The sequence below is a fragment of the Capsicum annuum genome, chromosome 5 (genome assembly GCF_002878395.1).
Source record: "Capsicum annuum cultivar UCD-10X-F1 chromosome 5, UCD10Xv1.1, whole genome shotgun sequence".
In the NCBI taxonomy this organism is placed as follows: Eukaryota; Viridiplantae; Streptophyta; class Magnoliopsida; order Solanales; family Solanaceae; genus Capsicum; species Capsicum annuum.
The window spans coordinates 127,496,469-127,511,359 of record NC_061115.1 but is presented as its reverse complement, the minus strand read 5'-3'; the positions used below and the strand labels follow the sequence as shown (position 1 = coordinate 127,511,359).

At 35.6% G+C, this 14,891-nt stretch overlaps 1 long non-coding RNA gene across 1 annotated transcript; it reads right to left on the bottom strand.

The window, feature by feature from the left end:
- Nucleotides 1-13,886: 13,886 nt before the first annotated feature.
- Nucleotides 13,887-14,670, bottom strand: LOC107872479. Its single transcript, XR_001674872.2, has 2 exons — nt 14,362-14,670; nt 13,887-14,164 (listed from the first exon to the last, which is right to left on the bottom strand). It is a non-coding gene; the product is annotated as an uncharacterized LOC107872479 (long non-coding RNA).
- Between the last annotated feature and the right edge of the window lie 221 nt (nt 14,671-14,891).

Sequence of the window (14,891 nt, the reverse complement as noted above, 5' to 3'; positions counted from 1 at the left end):
TCTGTGCACATCCCTCTTGCATTACAACTCCGGTAGGTGGTATGAACCCTTGGTTTCATTTTGGAAAATAGGCCATTGAGTGCATGATTAAGAAAGGGCCTATAGTTTTAATTCGTATGCTTTACATGTTGTCATCATTGCTGTGGTGTTGGTTGCTTGATTGAGGTGTGCACACAAGTGGGGAAACCCTGAGTAACCAATAGTGTGTTCAGTAGACAAATATGAAATACACCCCTTATTTTGATAAATTTCTCGAATGAACTTTCAATAGTGTTATTTACTTTTGACGGGCACATTTACACACACTAGTATCATTGTCCACATGACCTTCATTTGCAGCCATATTGTGGAACATGCTGGTAGTCTAGAATTGGGAGAAAGTTGAGCATGCAGAAATAACATGGAAACAGCGACCGCGATCGCGGTCATATAGACGCGGATCTTATTCCACAATCGCGGTAACTGAGGGAAAGTTCCTATCATGTCAAAAATCCTGTACTCCCAATTTTTAGCCAGGCAACCCCAAGCACCGAGTTTAATAAACTGTAATGATCAATCTAGAACAGCTTAAAAGATTTGATTGACGTTGAAAGATATAATGTGTGTTTAGTGCTTTTAGGGAAACCTCATGGATAAGTTTGATCACATCAGATTCATGCCACCCGAATGCCACACTCACTACTACTATGATCTTTCAAAGAAAAAGTTGTTGGAAAAAGGAATTTGTTTGGAGAATGTACCATAGAAGCTACCAACTTTTCACGACAAACTTGAAGCCACAGGGTGGAGGTGCTTTGTCCCGGATCCATGCCTTGAAAATGAGGAATGGGTCTGTGGATTTTATGCCAATATCAGTGAAATGTCTTTCTCAGACCCACTCAATATTATTGTTAAGATGCGGGGGAAATTGGTCAATGTTGGGGATAAGCAAATCAATGATATTTATAGGCACAAGCAGGCAGAAATGGGTGACTCAAGGCAAAGGGGTGTAAATCGGGGAATTGGTTGGCACAATATCTATGTCCTGGAAAGTAAGTCTCTTGGACCAAAACTAAAAGAAACATATCCATGAATTACTTCACTTCTAAGGCTCGAATATGGTTGCACATCATTTGTAGCTGAGTGTCTCCTTTCACCCACATGATGGTAGTCCCTAAATTGTATGCTCGGGTGGTTGCTTGTATTCTAGATGGTATCCCGTTGTATTTTGGATAACTTGTAGTCAATGAAATAGATTATTTCAAAAACCATGATGGTAAAAATCTCGTTTACCCTTGTTTGATTACTGAGTTGTGCAAGAGAGTAGGGGTTGAAGAATATGCTAGTGATACATGGGTACGTCCTAGTGCCCCTATCTACCCATTGAGGATTTGAGGAGAGGGAATATCGAGAAATGGCAAAAAAGAAAGATCAACTTGGAAGAGCTAATATGTAGCGAACATGAGTCTCATAGGCCAACCACCATTCGAACTCTTGAAGAGATTGGAGTTAATATTATAACCATTAAAGAGCTTGTGGCTAGTTTTCCTCAAGAAGAGAGACCTCCACCACCCATCACTCGTATTTATTTATGATGAGTATAAGGAGGACCAAAAGAAGCAAAAAGCTACTATTGATTGGATTGAGGAAGCCTACTCCTCTTTGATGGCATCACATAGGGATCTTCAGAGTGCACATAAAAAGATTATCACTAGGGATAAAAAGAGGGATGAGTTCTTTACTAAGATATGGAAAGGGGTGAAGGGTCTATAGAAGGTTTTGAAGCCCCGTAGCAGGCTTCCTACTTCTTGGGTGGACAGTGATGGTGAGGCCCTGGATGAGTGGTTAGATCTTGAGAAGGATGGTGATGATGCAGGGTCTGCAAGTGATAGCATCCCTTGATGTGATTTCAGGTAGCTCTCTTATCTCTTCTACCCTTGATTATTTATGTAGTAAGGAAACTGCTACCTTATTAGTTGGGGGTGTTTCCTTATTCATGAAATTTGGGCCTGTATTATTAATATATCAGCATACTTCTCTGCTCTTTTGGATAATCCTTACCTCTATTTTTATTTGAGTTGTAATATTCAAGCACTCTGATGGTGCCCACTTTTGCGTGGACTAGTTATTTGTTTTTGTTAGTTGGATATGTTAGTTTGAATTACACTAGATGAGTCTTGACATATTTATTGGGTTTCTATCAGTAGGTACATGGGAAGTCTGAGTACCCGTGGTATTGAAGCTATAAACTACAAGAGAAGTCTAAGTACCTATGGCATTGATGATTTAGGATCACATCCATATCCGTTAGTAAAGTCTAAGTAACCATATGGGTAGTTAGCTTGCCCTATGATTCACAATGTGAGACTATGGCTTGAGTTGTTGCCATAATTAGCAAATTATAAGTGGTGCAGATACAAAGGCAAACAACCCCTTCTGTCCAAAAATTTTTACGAAATCCAAAGGGATGGATGTGAGCAACTTTGTAACAATATTTTCCTTCTTTTTATGACTGAGAGTTGAAGTTGGAAAGTTAATAAATACCCTATATTTATCTCGAGCGGTAGAACAATTAAACCCTCTTGGCAATACTCGCATGCCATATGTGTAAGGTTGATTGTCTTCATCTCTTATGTACTTATGCTATCTAGAACTTGCCCCTCTAGTATTTCCTAGCTAATTTAGATTGTACTTGGTTGGAGAAATGATCTTAGGCTATATTTGTGATTTTTGTACCAACTTTAAGACTAAAAATCCTACCCTTAAATAAGTGTAATCCCTCGTACCCACTTTGAGCCTTTGGACCTTTCTTTGGTAAACACATTACAATCCATGAACCATTCTTTTTATACCTATTTTGAACCATAACCTTCTTGAACTTGAGAATATAATTTGATGGAAAAGGACTAAATTGGGGGTGGAAAAAATTGAAGGAAGAAATTTTGGTGCCACAAAGAGTTAGTACATGCCTAATGTGCCTATGTTTTGAAAAGAAGTGAATAGAAAAAGAAAGGACCCAAAAAAGAAATGATAGCTTTAACATTGCAAGAAAATTAGATAAAACAAGTTGGGTGAGCAAAGGAAGCAAAAAGTAGGCATGGTAGAAGCAAGAAAGCAAGGAGAGTGGCCCATAGTTATAGAGGAAAAGAAAGAGATTTGAAAAATGTTATGTAGAAATTTAAGGAAGGGTGTCACCATGTTGTTTCCAAAATTATATCCTACCCTACTCCCACCCTACATTACAAGCTTAGAAATTCCTTTGAAATCTCCAACCACTTACCTTCTTTTTAGTGGCGATTGAAAATTGGGGCAAGCTTATGGTATGGTTTTTGCTAACATGGAGAACTTCTTGAGATAGTGAGGGATTGCACTTAAAGTTCATTATTGCATGATTATTAATTAGGTGTGTGAAATTTTTATTTCTTGTGAGGAGGCATACGAGCTAGTTGAGGTGGGTGATTTTATCTTCTCCCGCGCAATGAGGTACACAAGGGTATAGAATGCAAGTCATTTTTAGAGTGTTAGTAGTTGTTACATGGTTTCTCACCAAGTCTATTGCACTTTATAATGATTGGAGTGGTTAGAAACTTATTTGTCCATGTGTGAAATGCTTTTAGTGGCGACACTCTAGTTAAGTGATCATGATCATTAATTGATAGAATGAGGGCATACATTGCATCATAACATAGGGTTAGTGTTGCTCGAGGACAAGCAAAGTCTTAAGTTGGGGAGTTGATAAGTGATGTTTTTACCACTTATTCATACCGATTATTTGTGCATAATACCTTGATTTGAACGCACAAATAAGACAAACTTGTAGTTAGATGCACTAATATCCACTCAATGAAGGTAAAAAAGCTAAGGAGGTCAAAAGATGTGGATTGGAGCTGAAAATGATAAGAGGAAGCATTAAAGAGTGCTGCTAAAGACCTGGGTTGCATCAAACCCAGTTGATGTGACAACGGTCCTCTAGCTGCGATCGCGGTCAATCAAGATGGTCAGAGCAATGTGGTCACAGAATCTAACCACGGTCGCGTAGGCATGGTAGCAGTCAAATACACGAGATCGCGAATCAGCAGGAACTAGCCCAAGGGGGAAATTGTAAAATATCATAGACGAATCCCAAATCATATATAAGCAAAAAAACCTTTCTTCTTTGGGTATTACTTGTCTCATAATAGAATTGTGAATTCTAACCTTAAAACCCTAATTGGGCAAGTGTGTAATCAACTTTGGAGACTCATATTTCTTAGTTTCTTATTGAAAAATGAATGTTTTGGTTGACCCATATGGTATATCTCTCTTTATTTTCTTCATGAGTAGCTAAGTAATTTATTCTTGGGATTATGTTGAATTAGAGTGTAATTGTGTGTGGGTATTATTGTGTTTGCATTGATTTTAGTTGTAGAGTATGGATTTTGCCATTGCTTAATCTTATAAGTTGGGATTTGATAGGTGAAAACTCCAAATTTCCATATGGGTTTGATGTGTGAAGGCTCCAAGCTCTAGAAACCTTTTTTCATCCTCGAAAAAGGGACTTAGGTGAATATTAGATAACCCATAACATCCTCAAAAGATGGTTATCAGGGTATAAGGTAATGGTGAACAACTAAGTCTATGGTTTACTACTCTTTGCAATTTTAGAAATAAGTGTTTAGGAAGTGTAAATCATGTCAAGAGCATCATCCTAGAAATAGGGATGCTTGGTTGAGGTTTTGAGTGGTTACATAAACTCCACAGTTATTAGATGATCGAAAGATCCAATGGGTGAAATCGGTGTGGTTTTATCGAAAGATTGACCTCAATAACATTTGACCTAGCGTATCCATTACTTAACAACTAAATCCCTTGATAAACCAACATTATCCCACATACATTACCTATAAGGAAACATAATCCCAAGCTTCCTCCAAACCTTGAATTTAGACCAAAGATAGCATTCACTCCGTACTAGTAAAGTTTGTGTGAAGAATTTTTGACAAATTCCCCCAATTTACTTATACATGTTGCTTCCATTAGCATTCTGGGTAACCTTATAGTAACTTGAACACCCATAGATTGGAAGTCTATAGCATTTACTCCTTGAGATTCGACCCCAATTTACATTGGGTTACTTGATAACGATCGCCTCATTCCTCAAATCTAGGAGTGCATTGAGCGTTATTAGGCGTTTTGTGTGTTTTTAGGAATGGAAGTTAGTTCTTAGGGTTGCTAGAGTTTTGTAATTTGATTTTTAAGTGGGGGAACTTGAAGTGGGTTTCAACGGTCTGAGAGATTGTTGAAGATTAGGAATTGGAGTTTATAATTCCTTAGATAACAATGTCTGTAATCTTTTTTTTAGAGACTCATTGTGTTAGTGAAGTTGGGCTTAAATCCTATAGAGATACAAGTCTTGGTTTTTTACACCTTTTGTGAGATGGGTGTTTTCTACGTAAAACTATCGTGTTTAATATTTATGTTCTTTTATTGCTTTTATTGGAACACGTTAGGCAACTCGGTCCATCCATAGGTAAAAATCAGGCATAATTCACGTGAGTTATTAGTACATGCATAAATATCTCAAATTTTGTATAAAAGATGATGAAATAAGGCTTTCTAGGTCTACAAGGAGTTAACTAGGATATTTGACCTTAAATAGGGTTGTGGGGCTCGCTACTGACCCTAAATGTCCATACTAAGATAAATCTCTCCCTAGAACTATACTAAGGCTTTAAATTTCCATTATAAGGTGTTTAATAGGTCCAAAATAGTTGTAAGACAACAATTTAACTCAAAGAGAAGAGGAATGGGTCCATTCTACCTAAAATGACTCTCTAAGTCAAAATAATCCATGATTCACTAAACACGAAACCAAGCAATAAATTCAATACAAATCTAGAATATTGCTATACTAATACCATAATAAAGCTCTATCTATGAGGAAAGTAAGCCTAGCCTACCTCGATGCCAATGAAGCTCAAGAAAGTCCACTAAATCAGAGTTTTTCCCTCCTGAGAAGCCTCCACATGATGCCACGCTATCAAGATTATAATCTTTGCATTAAAACAAGGATAATAATACCCAAATTATATTACATGATCTATGTCAAAAATCAAGCTAAAAATCTCATGTAGGGCCCGCTTGTGGGATCACAAATTTGAAATTATCAAAATGGCTCTCTAGCATCAAGGATCATTTACCCTTTAAAAATAGGTAAAATCCTAGCACAAACAAACTCTAAATCAATCCATAAATTAAACTGTGAATTGGAATTTAAATTGGAGGATCAACTTAGAAATTAAAGGGAATTTACAAAATAAACAATAGGGAAGTGACTATAGAGAGATCTCCAACGTAACCCCTAGACCTAATGATCAATCTCGTCTTTGTCTAAGCTATCTAGGGTTATTTATGAAGTGGGGACTTAGAAAAATAGAGGATAAATTAGATTCCAATATTAAATATTGTCTAGGGTCCCTTCTTTGTGAACACGGGGACCCCATCGTGAATGTGGACCAATACCTAACTTACCCTTCATGAATGCAGTGGGTCCACCGCGATCATAAAGTAGGAGGTTTGGTATAGCTTGTAAGAGACTATTTGCAAATTCAAAGGCAAGGTCATGAACACGATGGCCGATTGTGAAGGCTGTTTTTGGCCTGCACCAGTAGTTTTGAAAGTGCTAAATCTTCAATAAAACCTTCAAGATTGTTCAAAATCCTGAATACGAACAAAATAAGTTACCCAACTAATTTTGACATTCCAAACTCACGGTGCTATCATAATTTCTATTCGAGGTCAGTTCAGTGAAATATGGGTCTCATATCTAAAGATTGTTTTAACCAAAATCCACCTAATAGCCCAAAACGAGTCTTAAAGCCTTGATACCAAAACTATGGGTCCCCCAAGACCAAAATCAATGTTATGGATCTAATGGAACTATTAGATTTAGCATACGAGGCCGTTTACATGTAATTTAGGCCGAATACCCAACTCTGCATAGCAAATACTTCAAAATAGATAATTATCTCTAAAAATAAATAAATTATTTAGAATTAACTGTCAGCTCAAGCAAGTCATAAATGACTTGGTAAAGCTATGTAAAAGATCTAAATATCGTAATAGTGTAGAAATGTAGATCATGACTTAGAGGGTCGTTAAAATATCCACTACTCAAAGGACTTTCATCCGTAAAAGTAAAGGATCGGGGTGTACCTGAAGGCTTAAAATGGTGAGAATACTTGGTCCGCATCTCACTCTAGATCTCCTAGGTATCCTTCTAAACTAAATGATGTCTTCATTGAACCTTAACCACTGAAATATCTATAGAGCGCAACCATCTGACATCTCTGGCCAAAATAAAAATTGACTGCTCCATATAGGTCAACCTTTATCTAATTGAACTGAGTCCCACTGAAGTACATGTTACTTATCAGGAATATAATATTGTAACATAGAGACTGCAAAGCTAGATGAACAACTGAAAAATTTTGCTGAAGGGGACAAGGCCAACTCATATGTTACCTCTCCAATCATCCAAAGTATCACTAATGGTCCAGTACACCTGGGATTGAGCTTGTCCCTCTTCCCAAACCTCATCACTCATTTCATGGGTGATACTAAAAGGAAAACCCAGTCGCCAACTCCAAACTTCAAGAAACGAAGTCTATAGTCAACATAACTCTTTTACGTACTCTGAGTTGCCCTCATCTTATCTTGTATCACACAAATCCTATCCAATGACTCATAAAGTAAGTTGGTACCATGGGGAATAATCCTAAAGTGTCAAACCAACCTATTAGATATCAACAACGTCTACTATATAATGCCTCAAATGGTATTATATCAATACTCAAATAGTAGCTATTATTATAAGCAAACTCTGCTAAGGCCGAGTGTTGCTCCTATTGACCTCCAAAGTCCATAAAACACATGTGGAGAATATCCTCTAAAACCTAAGAAGTCTATTATGACTGCCCATTGGTTTGAGGGTTAAAAGTGATGTTGAGGTCAACCTGATTACCCATGTCCTCTTGGAAAGTCCTCCAGAAGCTAAAGGTGAACACTGAGCCTCTATCTAAAAAATGGATATGGGTAATCCATGAAGGCAAACTATCTCATTAACATAGATATGGGTAAAACTCTATGACATTAAAATATATTTAAATAGGGAAGAAATAGGCTAATTTGATCAATCAATCTATTATGACCCAAATGCCATCAAAATCACGAGAAGTGTGAGTCAAACCACTCATGATGTCCATAGTGATTCACTTTCACTTTCACTCAGGAATGGGTAATCTCTAGATTAGGTCATAAGGTATCTGATGTTTTATATTTACCTACTAAAAACAAAGGGAACAAGATACAAAGTAAAACACCCCAGATTCTTGGTCCTTAAAAATTTTTGAAATTTTATCCTTTTTGTCACTACAGCTCACCCTGCGAGTCATAGGGAGTCTTAGTAGGTCTTAAAGACCCAATAATAGCCTAGATAGTGTGTTGACCTAGAGTTTCTACTATGTCTATGACTGGGGGATTCGATTCATAAAGACATAAAATGAATCATATGTTATTTTTTGTAGCCTAACTATTGTGATGCCTAATTGTTTCTGCTTTGATAATGATTGGACCATGCAAATCATAATGACTGAGTACGATTCCTATGAAATAACTCGAAGCTAAGTCAATGTTGGTGACTATGAACACTGTACGAACTATGAGTAGGACCTTACGAGTCATAAGGTGACCCTATAAGTCATAAGGTCACTCGTACCGATTGAGCGGTCAATTTTCAGTCTTTTCATTAAGGGTATTCTGGTAAATTCCCCATTTTCTTACTTATATCCCACATCCATAAAGTACTCAAGGGAGTTATTTCTCATTCATAACATAATCAATACACATTCTCTTCTCTAAAAACTTTCTAAGGTCAATATACTTAGGATTTTTATGAATTTGTTCCTCTAAGGGCTCAAGGGTTGAATTCTCTCGATAAATTTTGGTATTTCGGGCATATTTCTCTTCCCTAATTATTACTTTATAAAAAGCATGTATTTAAATGGTTTAATTGGATGGTTTTTAATGTGGGATTTTATGTGGTTGAGGGTTTGGACATGGTTGATTTGTAAATTGTTATTCCATCATTATTATCCATTGTTTATGCTTTATTAATGATTTTTAACTTAGGGGTGCATGGGAATGTTTAATAAACTTAGGGTTTATGGTTTTCCCAAGATTGAAGTTTTGAAATTAGAATTGGTTATGAAAAATTGTGTTCTCTCAACCCACTTATGCTAATGGCTTTGAATTATGAACTTGTCACTTGGTTTGACTTACTCACCCATGTTATTACATTGAGTAAAGGATTAAACAATGAACATGGATTTTGAAATCATTGTTGGCGATGACTTTATTTAATGAACAAAGGGGGTCGAGGCATTCTCCCAAGCTAATATGATTGTTATGGTATAGAGGTAAGCTTGCACATGTAAAGGTATGACGATACCCATGGTGTGCCTTAACGGTTGATTCATTGGTTAATAAATAAGTTATGTGAAACTTGTTTTAAATTAGGCTTAATATGGGTTATGTAGCGAAGCCGTGAAGGTGTGGGTCTCGGATGACTTGTACTGGAAACTCATGTTTGCCGACATGAGGGATGGTCTTGATGACTTGTTTCCATAGTTTAAACTATTGATATATTTTCATCTTGGATTAATGTCGAGTCAAGTAATTTCTCGATCTTTCTTGATAACTCCAGTTCATATGGCAAACTCGCACTAGGACCTTTTCAGCAGGGGGATCTAAACCTGTATAGCCCGTGGGTGCCTATTAAGATAGTTGAGCTATATAGCCAGGATAATGTTATACTTCATGATAAGCCATGATCCCTATCCTGACATATTATTTATGTATGTATATGATGTTTTCCATATGGTTTTGAATTGGATTTGACTTGGCATTATTTTATACTCTATCCCTAAGTTACATGCTAGTGCTCAACACACTAACTATCTTTAAATGATGTATCCCCATACGATGAAGGCACCGTAGATACCTCTACTTTTTCTACATAGTTTTAGATAGATCAGCTTGATTCATCGATTATTAGTGGTGAAGTGGTGATCATCCATTCCTCAAAAGTCTTGGTCCTTTCATCAGTTTTCTTCCATAGACTAGAATTGAGAATTTTACATTATCAATAATATTATCAATATCATTATCATTGTCATTGTTGGAGTCGAGGGCATGTACCGATTTATATTGGCTTTAAATTTTATTAGAGGCTTTGTGGATATTGTTGTGGACTTGGATGGTTTAGTTATCAGTTGTTGGATATTTAGTTATCTTGGATTCCTTTGAGATTTTATATCTTATCTTGTTATATATTCAGAATTTAGCCTCTGTTGGGCATTGTGTTTGGTTTGACTAGGCAATGGAGGTGATCTCCAGCCCTTAGTGGACTTGAGATACCCATCATAGCCAAGCCCTAATTTGGGTTATGACACAAAGTCTACTCCATCCTTCTTCATACCGCTCACTGATTGTGTTAATTTAAATATCTATACATCTTATCCATTCAATGGTGAATGGAATATCAAGAACTCTGAGCCTCTTACAATGGAAACTTCATTAAGTCTTAAACCCTCAAAACATAAATACACCCATCAAACCTCAGAATACCCTTAAAATCCAATATAGTAGCCCAACCAGGCTTACCTCTCAGCACCTGATCATGAATGCCACAAAGTCTACAATCCTTACAGTAATGATCCTAAATCCACTCCATCAAGGCAGATCTTGCATCAATACTAGTAAGAATCCTCATGGGATCTGAGTGCACGAAGTATGAATTTATTCAAAACCCATAGTAATTAGTAAAAGGAGAATATTCATCTGAATGCACGAACTCAATTTCAAGTAGAGAATCTTTAAATAATATAATCCATTTTTAAAACATCGCTAATTGGAAAAATCTTCTTTTAAAATCATGTCCTAGTGGGGTAGGTAAAAAAAAGGGGGTTTGACACTAACTATTAAGTAGAGACATTAGATATGATCTTCATCAAGGAGATGGTTCAGTTGCATGGTTTACCTATTTCCATCATTACAAATCAAGGTACTTAGTTAATATCATATTTCTGGGGTTCTATGTAGTAAGTCGAGCACATAGTTAAAGATGTGCACAACAAATTCATCCATATATAGATGGTCACTCAGAATAGACAAATCAATTTTTAGAGGATATATGTTTTAGGCTTGTGTTATTGAATTTGGTATCAAGGGTACCTTTGAAAAAATTTGCATACAATAATAGTTATTATTTCAATATTCATATGGCACAATTTGAGGCTTTTTGTGGGAGGAAGTATACATCTCTAGTTGGTTGGTTTGATTCTTTTGATGTTAGGTCATGGAGTATAGATTTGTTGAGATATTTCATGGATAGGGTAAAGTTAATATAGCCTAGAGCAGGTAGAAGATTTATGCGGATTGGAGGTTTCATGACTTGGATTTTAAGGCTGGTGAGTGAGTTTTGTTAAAGGTATCACCCATGAAGGATGTGATGAGGTTTGTAAAGAACGATAATCTTAGCCCAAGATTTATTAATTTTTTTTTGATCTTATTGTGTAATGGAGAGGTAACCTAGGAGTTGGCTTTACCTCTGAGTCTTGCAGCTATGCATCTAGTATTCCACGTTTTAGTGTTGAAGAAGTATCATTTCTATTGTTTTCATGTGGTTCAGCTGGATTCGATATATGTAGATCAAAATTATACATATGAGAAAGAGCTCGTGGACATTTTGGATAGAAAGATTCAGTAGTTAAGGACTAAGGAGATAGCTTCTATGAAAGTATAGTGAAAGCATCATCCGGTTAAGGAGGTCACTTGGAAAATCGAGATGGACATAGAGAGTAGACATCCCTAATTATTTGATAGTTCAGGTACCTTCTTTTTCCTTATGTTTGAGGATAAATGTGTGTTTTACTGGTGGATAATGTAGCAACCCTCATAGTGAATTTTTAATTTTGGTGTATTTGTCAATTTACCCCTCCTGTTAGTCGCTTTATGGTATTTTTTTTTGCAGGTGTGGGTGGTTCATGAGGTGGTTGGCTAAAAATTATGTGATTTATTTATTTTAGAATGTTCGAAAGTTGGTATAGTTGACTTACGTCAGCATCCAGAGAAAATAAGGTTATATGTAGTTCTGTTAGCTCCATAATGTGATTTTTTGGTTAGTAGGACTTTTTGTTTGGGTTTCAAGACGTTTGGATGGATTTTGAGTAATGGGTTGGAAAGTTGAAAGTTTAAGACATAACATTGACTTCGATAAACATGCATAGATAATGATCTTTTCTCGATGATCTGACGATTCTATTTAGTCCAGAATGTTGTTTTTAGTCTTGTAGCACAGTTGGTTTGTGTTCATAAGTCTGACAAAAATTCTCGAGTCTGATCAGAAATTTTTGAGTGAGATTGGTATGTTGGTTCAGCTACTACCTTGTGCCGCTGAATTGCTCATCGCAGTCATGAGGTTTCTAGCCATGATAGTGAAGGGTTTGTGGCTATGCATCGAGAATGCGTTGGTGGGAATGTGATTGCAAAGAGTGCTCGATCAGTGCATCGCGATTGCGTGGTCCTTTTTTGCGATCACGTGGGTGGGAATACTATGCATACGAGTATACATGAATTTAATAAATTTTATGTGTGTATTTACAAGCCATTAATTATTTAATAATGTATTAAATTATTGTTGTATGCTAATATGAAATGATTAATACACTATATATAGAAATCCATAAACTTAATGAGGATTCGTTTGATGTAATCAGTGGCTTAGAAGGCTTTGTTTGAGACTCATCCAGAATTTGCCACTTTTAAAATGCCCTAAAGCTTGCGACTGAGACATAATCTTATGAGGATTACATCCTAAGCTGCCAATTGTGTGACTTAAGCACGCCTAACACGTTCATTGTTCGGAGCTCATTCAACAGTTTCTTACGCAAATCGTTTATCTAATTTTAAAATTAAAATTATTGACCTTCAAAATTCTTTAACAAATAAATAACAAAAGATTTGCTCATTATTGAAATATAAAGATTTAGAGCAACTGAAAAAACGAATCATGATATTGCACATTGACTAATTGAGAACATGCTAAGAATGAATATATCATTTGAATATTTATTCTCGAAATATATAGATAAAATTTGGTCTTCAGGTTTTAATTTTTTATTTTTCAAAATTATTAAATTTTTAATATTTGCCATTTGAAAATAGTTTTATACTTATTAATGAAGAAGTAATATTTTAAATTATAGTTGGATAAAGATTTATTGAATTTTTCGTCCTAAAGATGTAAAATGAATAATTTAATAATATGTTTAAAATAATCAAAACTTAAATTATATTATAGCAAGATTTATATATACGAAACTCTGAAAATATGGTATGGAATCATTTTAAGGATACTTTTAATTATATAATATGAGCTGAAATTTTTTATATATATAATATTAGCACAATTCAACCAGCCACCTCACACAAATGGAGTAAAGTGTTTTAATCTTAATCCTTTTCGACATGATATTGCACATTGAACAGGGATAGTGTTGCAGAAGCAACAAATATCGTGGCAGCCAGTAAACATGCAAGTTAACACAGTATAATAAAATCGTCATACAAACAGATTCATTGTTGCTTAAAAGGATCTTAGAAGGTGAGTGAACATGTCTATGGAGCATCACAAACATGACTTTATAGATAAAGCTTAATCTTGCGGAGAAGCATATAAAATTCCAGCATATCATGAGAGAAGGAAATAAACCTGAAGATTACCTAGCAAATCTAGCAATAGAGAAAGGGGAATGCAGTTTTGTCCATTTTAACAGCATGGAAACAATAGTTAAGCAAATCATCAACAGTGACAAGCTAAATTGCCCATATTTAAGAGTATCGCCTATTAAGGTATAATGGTACAGAGAAGGCTACAACATAAGCATTTTCACTTAAACAATATTTACATAGCCATGAAGTCTTCAAAAACAAATGGAATTCTAGTCTACACTACTTCAGCCATCAAAAAAGACTTGACAAAAAGAAAAGGTTTCATCATCAATTCAGAAACAATAAACCTGAAAGTTGTTGTGTCCACTATAGGGCGGATGTATCAAGCCTCCCATGCACTCAATCACGGATCCACCTACAAAGGGAGAAGAATCAGATTCATTTAACAAAAAGGTACAAACAGAAAGCTTGTGACATATCCAGCAGAATAGAACAACCTTCAAAAACGGAACCTTTATCAAAAAAGAAAGAGCATATCCATCTATCGGAGAACACAGCTAAGAAAGGAGGAATAACCAGTAAACAAAATGGAACAAGGAGTCGATTACTTACTCTTGAAAGCTAATATCTAAAATACACAAGCTTCCAAAAAAATCATTGATAATCCAAAGAAGAGACGGAGAAAATTATGGTTGAAGAGCGGCGGCAGCATCAGTTCTCAGGTGTTGAGGGGCGCGGAAAGGTGTAGGTGAGAGTGAAAATAAAAAACTCTCATTTTCGGATATATTATAAATGTAATAAGGTGTAGGGGTTTTTCGGGGGCCTCATTCGGGTGGGCTTTTGGGTTAGGAGGGTTTTTTTGTTTTGTTTTGTTTTGTTATTTTCTTAGGTTGCTTGGCCTATGTCTTGCGTAATTTTTTCATTAAGAAATAATAAGCCTAAAATTTGTTAAAAAAAAAAAAAAAAAAAAAAAAAAAAAAAAAAAAAAAAAAAAAAACTACAGGAAGTGACAAACTCAAAACCATAATTATAATAAATAACAACACTTTCACAAAATTACATTTTATAGGAAAAATAGCATTTTTCTCATAAACTCCACACATGCGTGTTTCTTGGTAACCTCTCTTATTTTCACTCCAATA